Below are 20,048 nucleotides of genomic sequence, written 5' to 3'. Positions count from 1 at the left end.
ATTAAAACAAAATTCAATCTAAAAATTCTCAGGTACACATTTACACTCTATACTTAAATAAGTGCCTCATAATATTCTTCTTATTATTAAATTGTTCAGGCCACTTTATTTTCACCTTACCTGTCTTTTTTAATTTCTTTCTAAAATTAATTAAAAACATTAACAGTATTAAAATTTAAAAAAATTTAGAAAAGTATAGTTTGTTCTTTAGAAAAAAAAATTCTGAATATTGGATCTAGATAAACTTTATGTAGTACTTGATATCAAGCCTCTAACAAAAATTCATTTTAGGAAAATTATATCATTCCCCCAATTAAGGACTTCATGTCAAAAATTGATTTGGTTCCCTGCAACTCTGACTTCCATCACATATTCAATTATTAAAATGGGTTGAAGTTTAATTAAACTTGATTAAAATTTAATTAACCCTTTTCACAAAGTTTTCTTAATTGAAGGGTAAAAAGAGTTCTCACTCCATCCTTAGCAAGGAGTATCTATAATGCTGCATTTAATGAGATTGCATTATTGAAATTTAATTACAGTTACAATAAACCAATATTAAACTAGTAATGTATTTCTCTATAGAACTTCAGAGTGCTATTTGGCAATGTCACTATATACAGAGCTGTGATGTTCAATGGGTTTCATTATTTATTTATTTATTTAATGTCTGTTTGACAGAAAGAGAATGTTTGTATACGGGCATTTCAGGGCCTCCTACTACTGAGAAAGCATTCCACATGCATGCACAATTTTTGCATCTGGTTTTGAGTTGGTAGTAGGGAAAAGAATCTGGGCTGTCAGGCTCTGCAAATGTCTTTAACCACTGAGTTTCTCCCAGACACAAATGCTTATTTTTTTTTTTTCTATGTGATGTCAGTGTTTATTGTTTCACAGGTGACTGCTAAATTAAGTTTTGCATACCTTAATATTCCTTAATCCAATGTTAAAGACGTGTTTATAATCAGACTTTCAACCACTGTTCTGAAGAAACCAGTGCTGAATTTTAATGTTATTCTCTTAAAAAAAATCATTCATGACATGATCTTTGTGTCACATTCCTTGTATTTCAATATAAGGCATGGTAAGAATGGAGGGTTGATCAACATGGCTCAGGGAAATTTTGCAGAAGAGGGGGTGGAAAGAATGTCAGAGCCACACGTTGGGTCATGATATACAGAGACATTTATCATACCAATAACTGTGGGCTAACTCCACAATGCACAACCCATATACCTCAACAAGGAGGGGCCAATAGGGAGGGGGTAGGTCATGGATGAGCCTAATAATGCCTGTACTTGCAGAATAGAAAACTAATAAAAAAGAAGTTAAAATAATAAAGAATGGAGGATTGATGTGAGTGTGAGGCCAGTCTATACTACACAAAAAGTACCAAGCCAATGAGGCACAGAGTGAAACCATACCATAAAACCTAGAAGAGAATAAAAAAGATTTATAATATTTGTTAATAAATAAAAGTCTCTATTATGCTTTGGAGACAATGCTGCCATGCCAGAATACGAAAAACCAGAAGGGCACATTTCATTTCATTATATGGTTACAGTGATAATTACAAGGCACTTAGAGGAAAAATAAATAAATATTAACAGTTAAATAGAGAATAGTAAAAGAGAAAAGTCAGTGGAACCTATATGCATATGAAACTTGTATTTATTGCCTAATATACATAAGCATAGACTATTATGAATAATCCTTGCTATATAAATTTGAGGCAGATACCCAAAGAATGTTAGATTCTTAAATTAATAATATTAAAACAATTTACATGATGCAAATAGATAGCGATTCTTCCAAATACATTAAGGCAAGCCAAACTATTCTATTTTGTGTATGCAGTTAGTATTAATATATTTTCATGATGATTTATGAAATAGTCATTAATATTTGTACCAGTATCATTCAGGATTTTCAGTGGCTGAATTTATAATTTAAGGAAGCCAACATAAACCAAAATATAAAGAAATCATACCTATTTTATGTTTTGTTTTATAATTATGTAAATCTTAAGTGGGCTAATTCAAACCATGAAGAATAAATTAGAAAAAATCAATTCATTTGTGATATATTGAATACTTCATTTATTTAGTAAAATATACAATTCTATGCATCTACAAATGAATCATTTTCTTATTTTAGTTTAGTGATATTTTCTTATCCTGATATTATTTCAATGTTTTACTTCAGTTTAACTAACACTGTTTTTATTTACTGATTTCCTAGAATAGTTTGTCTATTAAAAAAAATAGGGTATTTTATATCAATTAAGCAAAACAATTTGAAAACCTTGTCTTCTAAATCAATAGTATTTTAACATGATTTCCACGTATGCACATCTGTGTGAAGGTGTGTGGGGTGTGTCTGTACAAAGACATGCGAAAAGCAGAGGAGGATGTTGGAATCCTACTGTATCACTGTTCTGAATTATCTCCTTGAGACAGGGTTTCTCTCTGATCCTGGAGCTGTGATGTTTCAGTGTGATTGACTGAGCAGCGGTGTCCAGAAATTCCATCTGTGCACTCTGCATGGCTGGCTTTCCAGGTGTGTGTCACCCTGCACGGCTTCCTACATGAATGGTTGGGATCAAACTCACAGCCTCAAAAGTATCCCATGCCTGTGTGGCAAGTACTATGATCTAGAAAGTCATCAGCCCCTGTTGGGTTTTCTTTTTATTTATTTATTTATTATATTTTATTTATTCATTTATTTGAGAGAGATAGATAGGGGAAGAGGCAGATAGATAGAAAGAGTGATTTGGCATGCCAGGGTCTCCAGCCACTGAACACAAACTCCAGACACATGCACCACCTTGTGCATCTGGCTCTCGTGGGTCTTGGGGAGTCAAACCACGGTCATTAGGCTTTGCAGGCAAACACCTTAACCACTAAGCCATTTCCCCAGCCCAGGTGAGTATTCTTAAACAAAACTTCCAAACCTCCAAGTCAAAGATTTTGATCATCTTTGGAAAGGACTCCAAAAGCCTGTGTTTTTAACACACGATGGAAGTTACTCTTTTGCATATGTTTCATAAGGGAAGGCTGAGAAAAAAATATTTCAAAAGTTTCTAACGATTAATAAATTCATTACCAAAATAAAAATAGCATTTAGGTAAATTAAACTTTAAAAATGAAAGAAAGCTACAGTGAAGATCATTGCATCCCCATCCAAACATGAAAGGGAATGTAGGTGGTCAGACTCCTAGGTGCTAAACGCACCTGCCTCATGTGCTGCTTACTGTAATAAATGTGGCAGCTTTTTGAAGCTGTTAAGATTAGAAATTCAAATCATACCACTTGCTTCACTTTGATTACAAGCTCACCAGGTGTCTTTCCAATCATTCACTTTCATATATCATGGCCTATAGGGAAAGCACGTCTATGGGCTCAGACAATTATTCAGTCTATTTAACAGCTGTATGTCACATGGCAAATTAAACTGTAACTGTGTTCCAACTCCATTGCTGTGAACTCTGTTAGTCTGGAATGGTATGCCTGATCCCAATTAACTCTGAGATAAGTGCAAGTCTGTGTTTCTGAACCAATCAGGTCAACTCCTGGAACTGTAGGGAATTCAGTGAATTAAATATAATCTTCCAAGGTTTCTTCTTATTAACTAGTTGGGCTGAACTAATGACACCTTTACAGTCACGACAACCTTCCTTTTCCTGTGTTGTTTAGAGCAGTGTGACAACAATGCCCAGGAAGAAAGCAAGGTCACAGAGGAACTGCTCACAGTCATAATTTGGAAAAACACAGAGAATCTGTTTAGACTCCATGTGAGGTTGAAAATAAGCGCTTAATTTGTCATAATTGGTGAAACAATGCACTGAGAGGAGAGAAAGGCAGAACGAGAAAGTTCATACCAGTGATTGATAACATAACAAATGCATTCACAACATTTGGTTCAAAAAGAAGGAAGAAAGACAAAAAGAGTGTGTGTGTGTGTGTGTTTTTTTTTTTTTATTACTAATATACTTAGTATGGATACATCATGTGTTGATACCATCTTTTCCTTCATCCCTGTCCCCATTCCACTGCGGGCGCTCCTCAGAGGGGTATCAGGTACTCCCCGTGGTATCGTAGGTTATGCATTGTGGGGGTAGTAGTCAGTTGTTAGTGGGAGGCAATGCCTCTGGACATGATGTCTTAACCTGTGGCTCTTACAATTTTTCTGCCCCTTTTTTCACAAAATTCCCTGAGCCATGGTGGGTGTGTTTCAAGTCTACTTCAGTGATGATTACACAGGAGCCTCGGGATCTGTGCTTTGGTAGGTGTTGAGTTTCTCCACATCTGTCCTTCACCCTGGTGCTGATCAGCTTCACCATGGAAGGGGCACACTTGCTCATCTCCCCCATTCCTTTGCGGTTTCAGCGGGGGCTTGGCTGAAGTGCAAGGGGTAGTTTATCTCCCCGGGTCTCATTACGTTCTAAGAAAAAAAAAAAAAAAAAAAAGGCATTCTCCAATGGAGAGTGAAGTCACTGTAAGCTAAATGGGATAAGCTTTATTAATTTAGGCAGAATTTGATGAATGTTGCTCCTCTTCTAGCCAAATACTTGTGGAAGCTTGTCATTGGAGAGCATAATTTTTGTCTCCCTGGGATTTTAGCCTGGTTCCCACATCCAGTTATCTGTTCCTTTGCACTGAGCAGTTATCTTTGTCAATCAGAAAGCTACTGGTTACCAACCAAAGATGTATACCACTATTGCACTGATGTGTACATCTTATCAGGCTGTTTGCTTCTGAGTAGCTTAGACCCCTGGTTGCTCTGATTGTTTCTGGCCACTTTCCCCCAGTAGCTCATGTAGGACTTTCTAGCACTAGACAGACTGTCTGGGGTCTGGCTCTGTTCTGGATTCCAGCCGGGCCTCTCCATGTTCTGTGTTGGCATCATATGGTGTCTTCAGCAACTAGCTCTTACCTTTTACCTCAGGTAGTTAATCAAGTGCTTTGACAGAGCCTATAATGTTTTGGAGACCTTGTAGGTCTCTGATCAACAGCTCATACTGGGTAGCAACAGCTTTCTGTTACTGGGAGTCACAGGTCACAGCCAAAATAATAATAATAATAACAATAACAATAATATTAATAATAACAATAATAATGTTAGGCTTCACCCCACTCTTTCCAGGGCTCTTCTTTTCAGGCACTCCCCTCATATACCTGGTGAGAGAGTTCAATATTTTAGTCTGTTTCTAAGGACAAAGGTTTATACAGTACCAGTACATTTTGGGTTTGGTTCTGTGATCTTTTTCCCAACCCCTTCCACTACTATTTTCTCGGTCTTGAGTTTCCTATCAGGTACATCAGCAATTTGAGCAGGTCTAGGTTAGGAATCACAGATGAATGAGACCATATGGTGTTTGTCTTTCTGTAATTGTGAGAATTTGCTGATCTGTTCCAATCTATCCATTTGTTCTACAAATTTCATTGTGTCACTTTTTCTTACCACGAGTAGAATCCCATTATGTAAATGTGCCACAACTTCATTATCCATTCATCTAATGATGGACACCTGGGTTGATACCATTTCTTAGCTACTATGAATTGAGCACCTATAAACATGGTGGAGCAAATATCTCTATAGTGAAGCATGGGACATTTAGGGTTAATGCCCAGTAAAGGGTGGCATGCTGGTAGCTCTATATTCATCCTTTTAGGAAATATCCATATTTATTGCCACAATGGTTGTACAAGATTATATTCCCTCCAACAGTGAATGAGGGTTCCTTTTTCTCCATATCCTCACCAACATTTGTTGTCATTTCATTTTTTTTTAACGATTTCCATCTTTCCTGAAGCAAGGTGGAATCTCATAGGACAACTAGAGTTTTGATCTGTCTTTAATTTCCAACTTCCTTCAAGTGAAGCAAGAAGAGATCTAATTTTATTACCTGTAGCTACACTGCAGCACTATCAAGTTTACGAACACATAAAATATCTAGATCGTCCAAATAAAGCCCTCTGTATAACTTATCAACAAATAGGGAGAAGTTAGAAAGTAGGGAAAGAAACGTGTGGGCATTGTGTTTTCCTTTATATTACCTGTTCTGTATCACAGAAATGGAGTCCTTGGGAATAGCAGTCACTTTGATGTCTCCTATATTTTTGTGTAGGCCCAAATTGTATGTTGTAAGCATTTGTTTTACCTAATTCATATATTAGATACTTTACATTTTTCCACATCTGACCATCAAGGACCTGTTAAAGCTGGTGATTAAATTCTTTACTTGTGATGGCCAATTTTTGTGTCAAGTTTGGTTGAACTGAAGAATGTGAGGTTATCTGTACTTTGGGACTAGTCTGTGAGAGCATATGAAGAGAAGACTGCTCTGGGCATCAGACATATGATGAGGAAGACTCACTAAAAGCCTGCATCACCATCCAGGCAGATGTGGGACACAAAGACTGAGGAGAAGTAAATTCTCTGCAGGTGTACCCCTCTCTTCTGGAGCAAATTGGTTTTTTTCCCTAGTGTTTCCCACAGACATGAGACATTAAATATGGACTTGCACTGGTCGTTCTCTGGGCTGAGAGACCTGAGACATCAATTTAAAGAGACTTTTCCCTGAATCTTCTGAATGCATGTTTGCATGGTGGGATTATTCCATATCTGTGATCGTATAAGTTAATATAAGTTTTCTCTTATAATTTCATATAGTTTACTGGTTTTATTTCACTGGGGAATACTGATTAATGTAGATTTAGGAGCCAGGAGTCATACGTCTTTACAGATTTTTGATGTAACTTCCTGGTATCTTTCCCATTGCCCCAGTGTAAAGCATACAGCTTCTTTTTATCAGTTGCAATTTCTTTAGCAACCACATCTGCCTTTTCCACAACCTTACATATTTGTATACACAGAATTTCTTGGCACAGTAATAAATTCTGCAAATATTTCTGCTCTTCTCCTCCTGCTTTCCTTTTAATGTTTTTGTTCTAATTTTTAAAAATAATGTGAACATTTTATTTTTAGTAAAGTTTAAAGAGTAATTGTGTTTATGTTTCTCCCTTATCTTTTTTATTATGCAAATAATTTGTGTGGACACATCACATATTGCTGTGATTATCTCCCTCTTCCCTCCTCTCTGTCCCCACTTGTTTTTAACCCTTTTTTTTTATTTTCTTGTAATTTTTTTTGTTGTTTTTTTGTTTTTGTTTTTCAAAGTATGGTCTTATTCTAGCTCAGGCTGACCTGGAATTAACTATGTAGTCTCAGGGCAGCCTCAAACTCATGGCGATCCTCCTACCTCTGCCTCCCCAGTGCTGGGATTAAAGGCATGTGCCACATCCAGCTTTGATTTTAATTCTTAATCCAAGTTAGACTAAAAGGAGCAATGAGTACTCATATCACAGCCTGAGTGCTCAGTTCTCTTAAGTACTCTGAGAGATATAGTGATCAATTTCAAGATTTTTCCCCATATACTAGGAGGGCTTGAAAAAAATGCCTTAAAGTTTTACTAGTGGTAGCAAGGAGGACTCTATTTTATTGTTGTATAGAGTCCTCATTTCCATGTGAATTTTTTTGTTGTGGAATTATTTGTACATATTACTTCCCAAATTCTGCTGTTTTAAGTTTCTACCTGAATTATCTGTTAAGGGTCTGGAATATTGCTCAATGGTTAAAGACATGTGCTTTCAAAGCCTACTGGGCCAGGGGCCAGTTTCAATTCCCCCAGACACTCATGTAAAACCTGGCATTAATTTTCAATAGCAAGAGAACCTGGCACTCCCATCCACAGATACACACACACACACACACACACACACACACACACACACATATACACACATACACACACGTGTGTATGGAAATAAATAATTAAGTTCAAAACAATTTAAGCTGGGTGTGGTGGTGCACACTTGGGAGGCAGTTAGGAGGATCACTGTGAGTTTGAGGTCACTCTGAGAGTACATAGTGAATTCCAGGTCAGCCTGTACTAGTGTGAGAACCTACTTGAAAAAAAAAGCACAAAAACAAAACAAAACAAAACCCACAACAATTAAAAACAAGAAGAATTACACTGTTAATTACCATAATCATTGCATGTTTTCCCTAACCTGCTTCCCTGAGCACTTCCAGTCTCCCTCATAGACCATTTCCAAATGCTTTTCTATGTCACTAGATATAGTGATAGCAGTAGATCTCCTTCTTGGCCCTGATTTCAATAATATCACTTCCCATTCCTAGGGAAAAAATAAATACCTGAAGCTGTTAGTTAAAGAGAAAGTGTTACTAGGGACCATTGTTCTGGAAGCTTTAATGAGTGACTTTTACTGCAATGGATGCAACCAAACCCACTCAATCCATGAGAAAGCTATCATAAAAGATACAGGAAAGGATGAATACCTTACAGTCCCTTTCATAGGCATGTTACCCAACAACATAGAACCTTGCACTTGACCGTTCCTCTAAATATTCTCAAATACTTCCAGTAGCAGCAAATTTGGGAACATCACAGAGTCTTTGGGAATATGATTTATATTCAACACATTAATTATCATCTTAATTATTCTTTTTTCCATAAAATTAATGCAGTCATTCACTCTTTACTACAAGCCTTTGTTTTACCAACAGTTTCATGCTACATGTCATATTTTGATGAAAGAAAATTTTATTCTTAGGTGATTACATTAATCATGATATACTGGCTTTATTCTGAGGGCCTTCAATAATTGTACATTGTTGTTTTATTTTTAAGACTACAATGTGACTTTTGTTTATACTTGAATTATAATGCAGTTTATATCGAAATTATATGTTTTCTTCAGTCCAAAAGAGATAAGAACAGTCTTGCATTAACTGTTAACAATTTTAGGACAGATACGACTTTCTGTTTTATTTTTCCTCCAAAATGTCTTAGAAAATTAAACTCATAAATAAAGCAGGAGGGAAATCACATCTTTCTATCAAATGTCCAAAACAATTGGTGTAGAATATGTGGTTGAACTTTCTGCTTATTCTAATGGAGAGAGTAACAAAATCATCCCTCATTAATAAGACAAGTCAATCCTGAAATATATTTAGCTTTGACATAATATGCTTCTCTCTCTCTGACTAAACTGACCTTGTAGCAAATGCTCTTTGAGTCACTCTACCTGCATACCAATTACGGATTTGGTAATGTTGCTGCAGCTTTAAATCATTTTGCATAAAGTGATAAATTTTGCTTTGTGATAGAACATTACATTCTACAAATAATATTAAAAGCTTATCTATAAAGATTTTTGCATAATTATATTTTCCTACTAGTTCTATAAATTGTTTACTAACTGAAATTAAATTCTGAATACTATTCTACTCATGAGCCATACAATATACAAAAGGTGTTTATTGTGAATAATGGGGATTTCTTCTTTTACATTGAAAATACAATAACTAAAATCAAGGCCAAAGCATTTCTATGTATTTATTGTATTTATAATTTGTTATTGTAGTAGGTTAATGTAATTGTTATCTAAATATATTTAGCTTTTTAACAATTGGCTTTGTATTCTTTTTTGTTTGTTTGTTTATTTCTTTGATAGAGAAAGATACACACAGAGAAAGAAAGAAAGAGGAAGACAGCGAGAGAGAGAGAGAGAGAGAGAGAGAGAGAGAGAGAGAGAGAGAGAGAATATAGGAGCACCAGAGCCTCTTGCCACTATAAATGCTCTTCAGACTCATGAGACATTTTGTGAAACGGGTTTTACATGAGTAGCAGGGAATCAGTCCTGGACCCAGAGGCTTTGCAAACAAGCACCTTTAACTGCTAAGCCATTTCTCCAGTTCTTGTTATAGTTACATGAGAAAATGGTTGGAGAAAATAGTAATTTTGTTATTGACTATATGTGCTGGTGTAATAAAAACCTCCATGAACATTAAAAAATATTCTATCATAAATATATAATAAAATAAAATTAAAGTGAGCTTACCATACATGTATGTTAGTATGTAATCTATCATCTTATAAAAATAGCTATGTTGCCTTTATAAATGTTATATGCATTCCTTGGAAAATTATCCTTTTAAAAAGTCCCATTGTAGACTCCATATATGTATTGAGAGTTACCACATCAAGGAGCTACAAACATGACAAACTTAAGACAAAATTGATTCATTTTTCTTCTGTCTCGGATTTCATATATCCTTCCATGGTGAGCTACATTTTCTCTCATACTCATTCTTTCTGTGCATGTCATTTTTTTCCATAAATTATTGTCACTTTTCTTTACAGAATTTTTGTGAATGTGGTCACACAACATAATCTCTCTACTGAAACACAATCTGCATGTGTCAAAACATCATAATTTGAATATGTAGACAAATAAAATTGACTATTATATACCTTTAAAATTACCTCGTTTGTATTTATTTAAAATATAACACATATTTTATACTTTTTAGTTCATTTGTGTATAAGAAATTTTTCCTATAATAATACTTATGTATTATTCATGTGCTTGAAAGACTGGATTTGAATCAGGTTCTGTCTTTCCTTACAATACATAAAAGAAAAGAAAAGAAACCCTTAGAAGCATGTAAAAAAAAAATTATCCTAGTTTGTGGTGGTTTGATTCAAGTGTCCACATAAACTTAGTGTTCTGAATGCTAGGTTTCCAGCTAACGAATATTTGGGAATTAATACCTCCTGGAGGGAGTGTATTTTTGGAAAAGGGTTTATGGGTGTTATAGCCAGTTTCCCCTTTCTACTGTTTGGCACCCTCTCCTGTTGCTATTGTCCACCTTATGTTGTAGTATTGTGGAGTACAAGAAATGCTGGAAAAAGGGTCATTGAGTTTGCAATATGGACTTGTGTTTTGGAAATGGCCATGGGCAGTGTGAAGCAGGTTTGCTGATTGCCTGCATAGAGACCCCATGGAGCCATGATGATGAACCATGTATTGCAGTGGAGACCCAGTGGAGATGCTAGGACCATGATATGGCTACCAAAGAAAGATGCTGGCCCTGATGAAGTTTTCTAGGACTGTGAGTAGCCCAGCTGGATTGGCAGAATAGGGATGTCAGAGACTTGTTGCTGGTTAGAATTATCAGACTTGGAGATTTGTCACTGGCTAGAGTTGTTGGGCGTGAAGCTACAGATTTTGATTTTAGCCCTGGTTGTTTTAAATCTTATATTGATTGGATGTTTCTTTGCTATGTGCAAAGCCATCTTCTGCAGTATGAATGTTTATTCTGTGCCATTATGCATTTTTGAGGTTATTTTTTGGTATTATGGCACAGTTAAAAGATCTTGGGCTATGAGGATATATGATCATCATTGGAATTGATAAAAACTATAGGGGCTTTTAAAGTTAAATGAATGCATTGTATTTTATATCATGGATTGTTATCAGTTTATGGGGGTCAGAAGTGGAATGTGGCGGTTTGATTCATGTGTCCCCATAAACTTAGGTGTTCTGAAAGCTAGGGTCCCAGTTGATGGATCTTTGGGAATTAATGCCACCTGGAGGGAGTGTATTGTTGGGAGCAGGCATATGGGTGTTAGCCAGTTTTCCCATGCCACCCAGTGACACTGCCTCCAGCCAGGTGGCTGCAGATGCAAACTACAAACAAATAAACAACTAAATGTATTGGGGGCTATCTATTCTATTCAAACCACCACAATAAGAAAACAAACAACCCAATTAAAAAATGGGCCTTGGAACTAAACAGAGAATTCACAAAAGAAGAAATACAATTGGCATATAAACATCTAAAAAATAGTTCTACATCCATAGCCATTAGGGAAATGCAGATTAAAACTTGGTTGAGATTCCTTCTCACTCTTGTCAGATTGGCTACCATCATGGAACCAAATGTCCATAAATACTGATGAGGATGTAGAAAAAGAGGAACCCTTCTACATTGTTGGTGGGAATACAATCTGGTCCAGCCACTGTGGAAGTCTGTGTGGAGGTTCCTGAGACAGCTAAAAATACATCTACCATATGACCCAGCTATAGCACTGCTAGGCATATATCCTAAGGACTTGTCTCACTACCTTAGAGATACTTGCTCAACCATGGTTATTGCCTCTCTATTCACAATAGCTAGGAAATGGAACCAGCCTAGGTGTCCCTCAACAGATGAGTGGATAATGAAGATATGGCACATTTACACAATGGAGTTCTACTCAGCAGTAAAGAAAACTGAAATTATGAAATTTGCAGGAAAATGGATGGATATAGAGAGGATTATACTAAGTGAGGTAACCAAGGCCCTGAAAGCCAAATGTTACATGTTCTCTGTCATTTATGGATCCTATCTACAAATGGCTGGACTTCTGTGTGAATAAGAAGAAAACTCAGTAGCAAAGGCCAGTAAGCTAGAAAGGAGGGAGATATAAAAGGAGTAGAAAGGAAGTGCGGGGGGAGGGGGAAATTTAACAGGATAGTATTGCATATATGTAAGTCGAAGAACAGATTAATGGGGTGAAAAGGCCTAAGTGAAGTCAGGGGAAGAGATTGAATAAGGGGAAGATGGAGGGAGGGCTAATGAAAATTTAAGAGGATATAAATAAATCATATGGAAACCTACCTTTTTGAACAATGGAACAATCAGGAGGAGCCATAGATTGTTTCTAGAAAATTTTTAGTGCCAGGTATGGGATACCTACCAGTTAGTTGTTGGCCAGGGAGGTCCTTGATACCCCCAAAACATTACAGGCCATTGCCTGCCCTTGGGTTCCCACCAGGAAGAGATGGCAAGATCCTATTGCTGAAGACTCCACATACATGTGCTGCAAGATCACTGAGAAATTCTGCTAGAACTGAGCTGAAGACCTCCTTCATGTATATTAGCTAACAGAAACCTGGAGAAAGCCATGCTGCATGCAGCTCAATGGGAGAGAGAAAAGTCACCAGTGAAGATACTCCATAGTGGACAATGCAAGCCTTATATCTAGCCAACAAGGCCAATGACCTAACACGTGCAGTAGTGGCACATTTGTTGTGGGGGAAACAAACTGCCTTCTAATTTGCCTGGAGCCCCACTCCATGGGAGGGAATACATGCTTGATACCAAAAACTTACAACAGATGTAGTCATCTGATGCTGTCTGACTAAATATACTATGCTCATCAAACTGCCCAATAAGTACTTCTCTTAATGTTTATACCCACATATTAATGATACTCTCACTTTTTCACTAGAGAACTTTCTCTTTTCAGATGGCAGTGACTTTGGAATGACTAAGAAGGCTTCATGGTGCCAAGAAGAAGTGACAGAGGAGTACTTAGCACTGCAATATCTCTATCACACCTTCCAAGGCTCAGGGTCCACTTCGGAAGAGGTGGCATAAAGAATGTAAGAGCCAAAGGAAGGGGAGGACTCCTTAGAATGTATTCCTCCTAACACAAAATGGCCTGGATATCCAATACCTCACAGTGCCTGACACTACCTACACAAGACCATCATAATAGGAGGAAAAGATCATAACATTGAAATAAAAGAGAGACGGATTGAGAGGGAGAGGGGATATGATGGAGAGTGTAATTTCAAAGGGGAAAGTGAGGGGAGGGAGGGAATTAACATGGGATATTGTTTACAATCATGGAAGTTGTTAATTATAAACAAAAATAAGATAAATAAAATAAAACTTCCATAAAATTGTTCCAAAGTAACAAATTTCTGACAAAATTCTTTCTTTGTACCATGAACTTAACATATAAATAAAGGCTCTGATAACCTGGTCATTACAGATGTTTGGATCAATTCATATGATTGTGAGAGAAATACTAATTAACAACAGAATTTATATTAATTGTTTCATTTCCACTTCTGAAATTTACTGTGATACTATTCACTTTTGACTTAGCTTACCACTTGCTTGAATATTTCAGAGAATATATTTATAGTATATGATTAAATAATTATAAAAATGCATATAGCTATATAGTACAATAAGTGACAATATCAACTAAATTATCAGTATATTTGTTTATTTTTAAGACTATAATACATTTACTTTCCAGTAATACATCACATAGTTTATCTTCACATGACATTGCATTATCTCAAGTGAACTGCTATAAAATTTTGACTTCATTTTTTTCAAAGTTCATTACTATTTGTTCCATGTACTTTTCATGAGTCAATAAATATATATGTATGCTATATATATTTATCCCTCTGTTTTAAGATAGCTCAGAAAATGAGTAAAAGTCATCACATGAGACAGAATATGTACCTAAGGAATAGCATACAAAGCAAATTTGTACATTTAGATGCCACAGAAACAACCCAACATAGGTTATTTCAACAGCTGTGACTAAAATTTCTTAAAATATCCCTGAGTGATAGCGAGTCAATGTAAACATAACTAGAATCAAGGAGATACTTCTGAATAAAAAGGACCTGTGCATTTTTTTAAAGGAGCCATTTAATGTCGAGAACACAAAACTGTGACATAGTGGTTATGAGCTCAGTGCAGTAACAAATATCAGCATGTTAAATAAGGCTTATTGCAAAATTTAAAACTTCAAAATTTTGTCTTGCTATTGATATAAATATAGTGCCTAAAGTTCAAATTACTTTCAAATACTCTTTATATTTAATTTCATGTTTAGTCATGAGTTGAATTTAACAGAAGTTAGAGTATTCACTTCTACAATGCATAAATTGCCTGAGCAGCAATGTATTTACGACTTTAAATTATGATTTATTCACATTCGTGCATGCACACATTTAGATATGACCTCTGGCCATGCTTACAAATTCACTTGGAAATAATCATCAATCACTTTTGTTGTTTAGTTACAGGTTTACTTATCTATTTACGCCATCCTTGCTAAAGTACTATGTATCAGCTGTTAAGATGAAGTTGCACTTAGGTGTGACTATAAAAGCTCTTACACATGTATACTATAATAAGGATGACACACACAGAATATTAGTCATATCAATATTTTATAGCATTGTAACCATATTTGGGGAGTGTCATTTCTAACCATATATACTAAGGGGATTTTTGGCAATGCTTTCACAGAAGAGCCACATGAGCTGATCATGGGAAGATAATGAATATTTCACTATTCTTACTTATTTGTCTTTGGAGCACTTACATTGTCTCTCTAATGTCTACATAAAATATTCAATAAGGTATTTCAACAGCAATCCTACCACTCTATTGCAGAAAAGCAAAATATTTCTTTTTTCCAATGTGTTTTGGTGCCACTCTCAACCACAACTTTCCAGCTTCTACAGATCACCATGTGTATTCTGATTTTCTTTTTGGCTTCTACACATGAAAGATAAACACCAATTATACTTTCTATGTCTTGATTATTTCACTTAACACAATGTTTCTTGTTTCATCACTTCACAAAGTTGACCAAAATATATCTTTCTTTTGTTCATTTTTATTTATTTTTTTTTTGAGAGCAACAGGCAGAGAGAAAGAGGGAGATAGAGTGAGAGAAAGAGAAAGAGAGAGAATAGGCATGCCAAGTCCTCCAGCCAATGCAAACAAACTCCAGATGTGTGTGCCCCCTTGTGCATCTGGCCAACGTGAGTCCTAGGGAATCAAGCCTCAAACCAGGGTCCTTAGGCTTCACAGGAAAGTGCTTAACTGCTAAGCCATCTCTCCAGCCCCAAAATATATCTTTCTTTATCAGTGAATATTTTCTCTTTGTAGTACTTGAGGACTCATAAATGATTCCATTTCTTAACTATTGTAAATGGACTCCAAATAAACATGAGGGCATATATCTGTTGTACACTGATTTGGATTATTTTGACTATATATTTAAATAAAATACAACCACATCATATAATAGACTTATTTTTAGTTTTTAAAGGAAATTCTCTACTAATCTTGATAATGATTTTTCTAACATACATTGCTACCAACTCTTCATAAGTGCTTTCATTTCAATATAAAAAGCAGAAACATTTCATAAACAAATCACACACACATTTAGACACAAGCCTTGAAAGGAATTCCAATAATGATATGTATATAACTCACCAGGAAAATGAAAGACTTCTACATTGAAAATTTTCATGAAGAATGCTGTTTAGGTTAGTCAACCACACACAATGTGAAAGGCCTGTGATGATCATGTATGAAAGAACTGATATAAAAATGCTAATACTATCCAAACCAATGTGTAGGTTTAATGAAATTTTCATCAGTATACTAGTATCATTCTTCCAAGTTCTAGAACTATTCCTTAAATACATATTGAGGCAGGAAAGAACACAGACAGTCAAAACAACCTTATCAGAGCTGGAGATATGAATAATACCTGATTCTGAAATAAACATCAGATCCATATGGACTAAAATAGTGTAAAACTGTCACTGGCATTTAAGTGGAGACATAGAATAATGTAACAGAATCAAGATATTAAAATAAGCTCTTCTATAACTGATTATTCCTAAGTGTGACAAATTCACTGGGGACTAGGGAGATGACTCAGCGGGGCCAGCAGAGCCTCATCAGTGCTCAGACTTAAGGGGAAGTCTCCTGAACTTGTGGAGAGCTGGATACAGTAGTATGTCCATGATCACAACACATCTACAATGAGGGAGGAAGGGAAAATACTTCCAGAAGCTTGTGGTCCAGCAAGCCTATTGAAGGCAAGGGCAATAAACAAGGGACCTTGCTTCAGAAAAGGTGGAAGATGAGGACCTATACAGCAAGCTATCTTCTTATGTCCACCTTCAAACCATAGCATTCATTCTCATACATTCATGTATATGTGTATACATGATATATCATGTATGTCATAGCTGCACACGCACACACACACACACACAGACACACACATGGACATGCACACACACAGACACATAAGGTACAAGAAATACATTAGAGAAATAGAGAATTTTTTATCAGTGCTAATGTTAAGGAACCACAAAACTCCTGTCAGGTAAAGACCCCTCTTACCCCCACCCCACAGCAAATCAGCTGGGGTCCATGTGAATCCCAAGAGAACCTGGTGAGATGAGCCAGATGCAAGAGTGCTGTTTCCATTGTGATTCTGACAACCTGCAACAGGATAATAGAGACAGACGCTGAGGATACTCAAAATGCACCAAAGCAAAAATTCCAGAAGCTGCAGAGAGCACAACAATAAAGCCAACTTAAAACACACCCACCATGACTCAGGGAATTTGCAGAAGAGGGGGCAGAAAGATTGTCAGAGCCTCAGGGTACAAGGGAATATCTAGAGGCATTGCCCCCAACACTAGTTGATTGCTGTTTTCATAAATCATAACCTACAACCCCATGGTGTGTACCAGCATTCCTACTGAGAAGGGTCCTCAATCGAATGGGGACAGGGGGGAACAAAATGATGTCACCAACATATGATGTAACCATATAAAGTTTCTATTTAATAAAATATAAATAAGAAATAAAATAATTATCTTTGGCACTAAGATGTGAAATCTCAAATAAAATCTACATTTACCATGTGAAAAAATCACTGCTTACAGCTCATGTTGGATGTGAGTTAGTATTTTTTTTTCCCCCACAATGATATGGTGAACTTTATTGTTAAGAAATGACAGGGGTTCAGTTTTTTATTCTAGGTTGCTATGTTGAGCAATAGCAGGCTAAAACCAGACTCTTTGTCAGTCACAAGTGGTTTGACTATTTTTTCGGTAAGGAAGAAGTATTAACTACTCAGTAAATATCATATAGACTCTCAAGTAGTGAGGACTTTAAAATATAGAGACTGTGCCTTTGATTTTGCTTTTTTCTCCTATTATTTTATTAAATTATGATCAATAACTGTAACATGTCTAAACTTGACTTTGAAGAGCTAGTTGTATTACAATTTAAATATCATATGCCATTGTGAGTCCCCAGTACAAAGAACTGCTCTTTATAAAACATACTTTTCAAACCACTTAATACAGAAATAAAAGTAATATAACTTTATACATACATTTAATATGTTTATGATGTATACGTTAAATGGCATTAATTGTTTACTCACATATACCATGAATAACTTTTGTCATATGCAGTTGTTCGCCTTTTAATATCCTCCAAAAGGAACCATTTCTGAGTCTTAAATGGAGAGATCTGTAGTGCTCAATTCTAGAAGTCAATTCATTCCAAGAGACTGGTCCACAGACAATATGATCTCTTACTAAGCCTATCACATGAATGCACCTCTTTCAACCCATGTGTCTGATTATCTTATCAATATGTTCTTTTTTGAAAATAGTTTTTTTTTTATTATTATTTATCTACTTGAGAGAGAAAGAGACAGAGAGAGAAACAGAATGGGTGTGCCAGGACCTCCAAACACTGCAAACCAACTCCAGATGCATGTGTCACCTTGTGCATGTGGTTTATGTGGGTTTTGGGGAATCGAACCTAGGTTCATTAACTTTGCAGGCAATTGCCTTAACCATTAAGCCATTTCTCCAGCCAGTTATCAATTTGTCTGATCAATTTGTTACTGTCATCTTCATACTGCATTCTATCTGGGACTACACCTTTATCTTATTGTTTCACTTTTAATCAGATCAGCTCTCAAAATATCTCCACTCTCATGGAATCAATGCTTTGGCTTTGTTTTTAATTCATCTGAATATTCATTTTCAGTCTAAGAATTTTTTTTTGGCCAGGAGTGATGGCACATACCTTTAATCCCAAAGCTCCAATTCTGTGCATCCTAATGATGCAAAGAAAAATCACTTGCCCTCATTTATCCCTTATTTATATTTCGAGCTTACAAATGATAACCTCTTGCATTTCATATCTCCAGAATTTACTTATCTTTCCTTTCTCTCTTTGCTGGCTGGTGGGAAATTTATGGAGCATGAACGACTCATGAACTTCTTAGTACTGCATTCTTTTACATGTTAAAAGTAAAAGAAGGACTAATGAAATGATTTAGAAACACTCTTTGTAGTATCTCTGAAAGGAAATCCATCACCCATATATGCCCTGCCCCTTCCATCATTTGGCGAACATTACTCATTGAACATTCTTAAAATTTCATTAGTTAGTGGGCTAACTCCACAATGCACGACCCATATACATCAACAAGGAGGGGCCAGTGGGGAGGTGGTAGGCCACAGATGAGCCTAATAATGGTACCAAACTGCCTGTATTTGCTAAGTAGAAAACTAATAAAAAAATTAAAAAAAAAATTATTAGTTAAATTTTAGTTAATATTCATTGTCTTGTGAACATCTTGAAAAGTGATGAAATAAAAGTACTATAGACTATGACAGGAAATATTATCTTATGTCATGTCTGCTTTAAATTCAAAAATATCATTTTATCTCTCAGATTTAATTTTATGTTAAATTAGGACATAGGTCTAATCTGTGTATACTAGGATTTAGGAGATGTTAAAGGTGATGTTCTCAGCAATGATTACTTAATTATACAAGTAGGCTTCCAGCAGTCTATATGTGAGTCTCCTTTTTTTTTTAATTTTTATTTATTTATTTTATTTGAGAGTGACAGACACAGAGAGAAAGACAGATAGAGGGAGAGAGAGAGAGAATGGGCACGCCAGGGCTTCCAGCCTCTGCAAACGAACTCCAGACGCATGCGCCCCCTTGTGCATCTGGCTAACGTGGGACCTGGGGAACCAAGCCTCGAACCGGGGTCCTTAGGCTTCACAGGCAAGTGCTTAACCGCTAAGCCATCTCTCCAGCCTGTGAGTCTCCTTTTAAAGAATAGGTGCCTGCTAAACATTTTACAAAGATGCAAACATTAATGTTAATAAAATTAAGAGGAAAATGATGTTTTATTTTAATACACTGAAATCCCCCTTTGTATAAAAGGAGACATGAACTATTTCCTCTTTTCATGAACCATAGAGAATTTGCTACATGAGATTATGCTTGCCTGAGCTCCCACAAATGAATGAAAGAATAAGCTGCTTGAATTTAAAACAACAAGATAATTAGCATTTCATTTGCCCAGAGAGGATATAAAGGTCCTAGTTCATTCACTGCAACACTGACTTGGCACTCTCCATGTCTTAGAAGTTAATAACAGAAGGGCATAGATTATTAAACAAAGCTCTCTGGACTGTTGCTTTAGTTCTTTAGCTTTATTTCATATTAATCTTA

Source organism: Jaculus jaculus, chromosome 3 (assembly GCF_020740685.1).
Source record: "Jaculus jaculus isolate mJacJac1 chromosome 3, mJacJac1.mat.Y.cur, whole genome shotgun sequence".
Taxonomy (NCBI): Eukaryota; Metazoa; Chordata; class Mammalia; order Rodentia; family Dipodidae; genus Jaculus; species Jaculus jaculus.
This window is presented reverse-complemented; position numbering follows the sequence as displayed.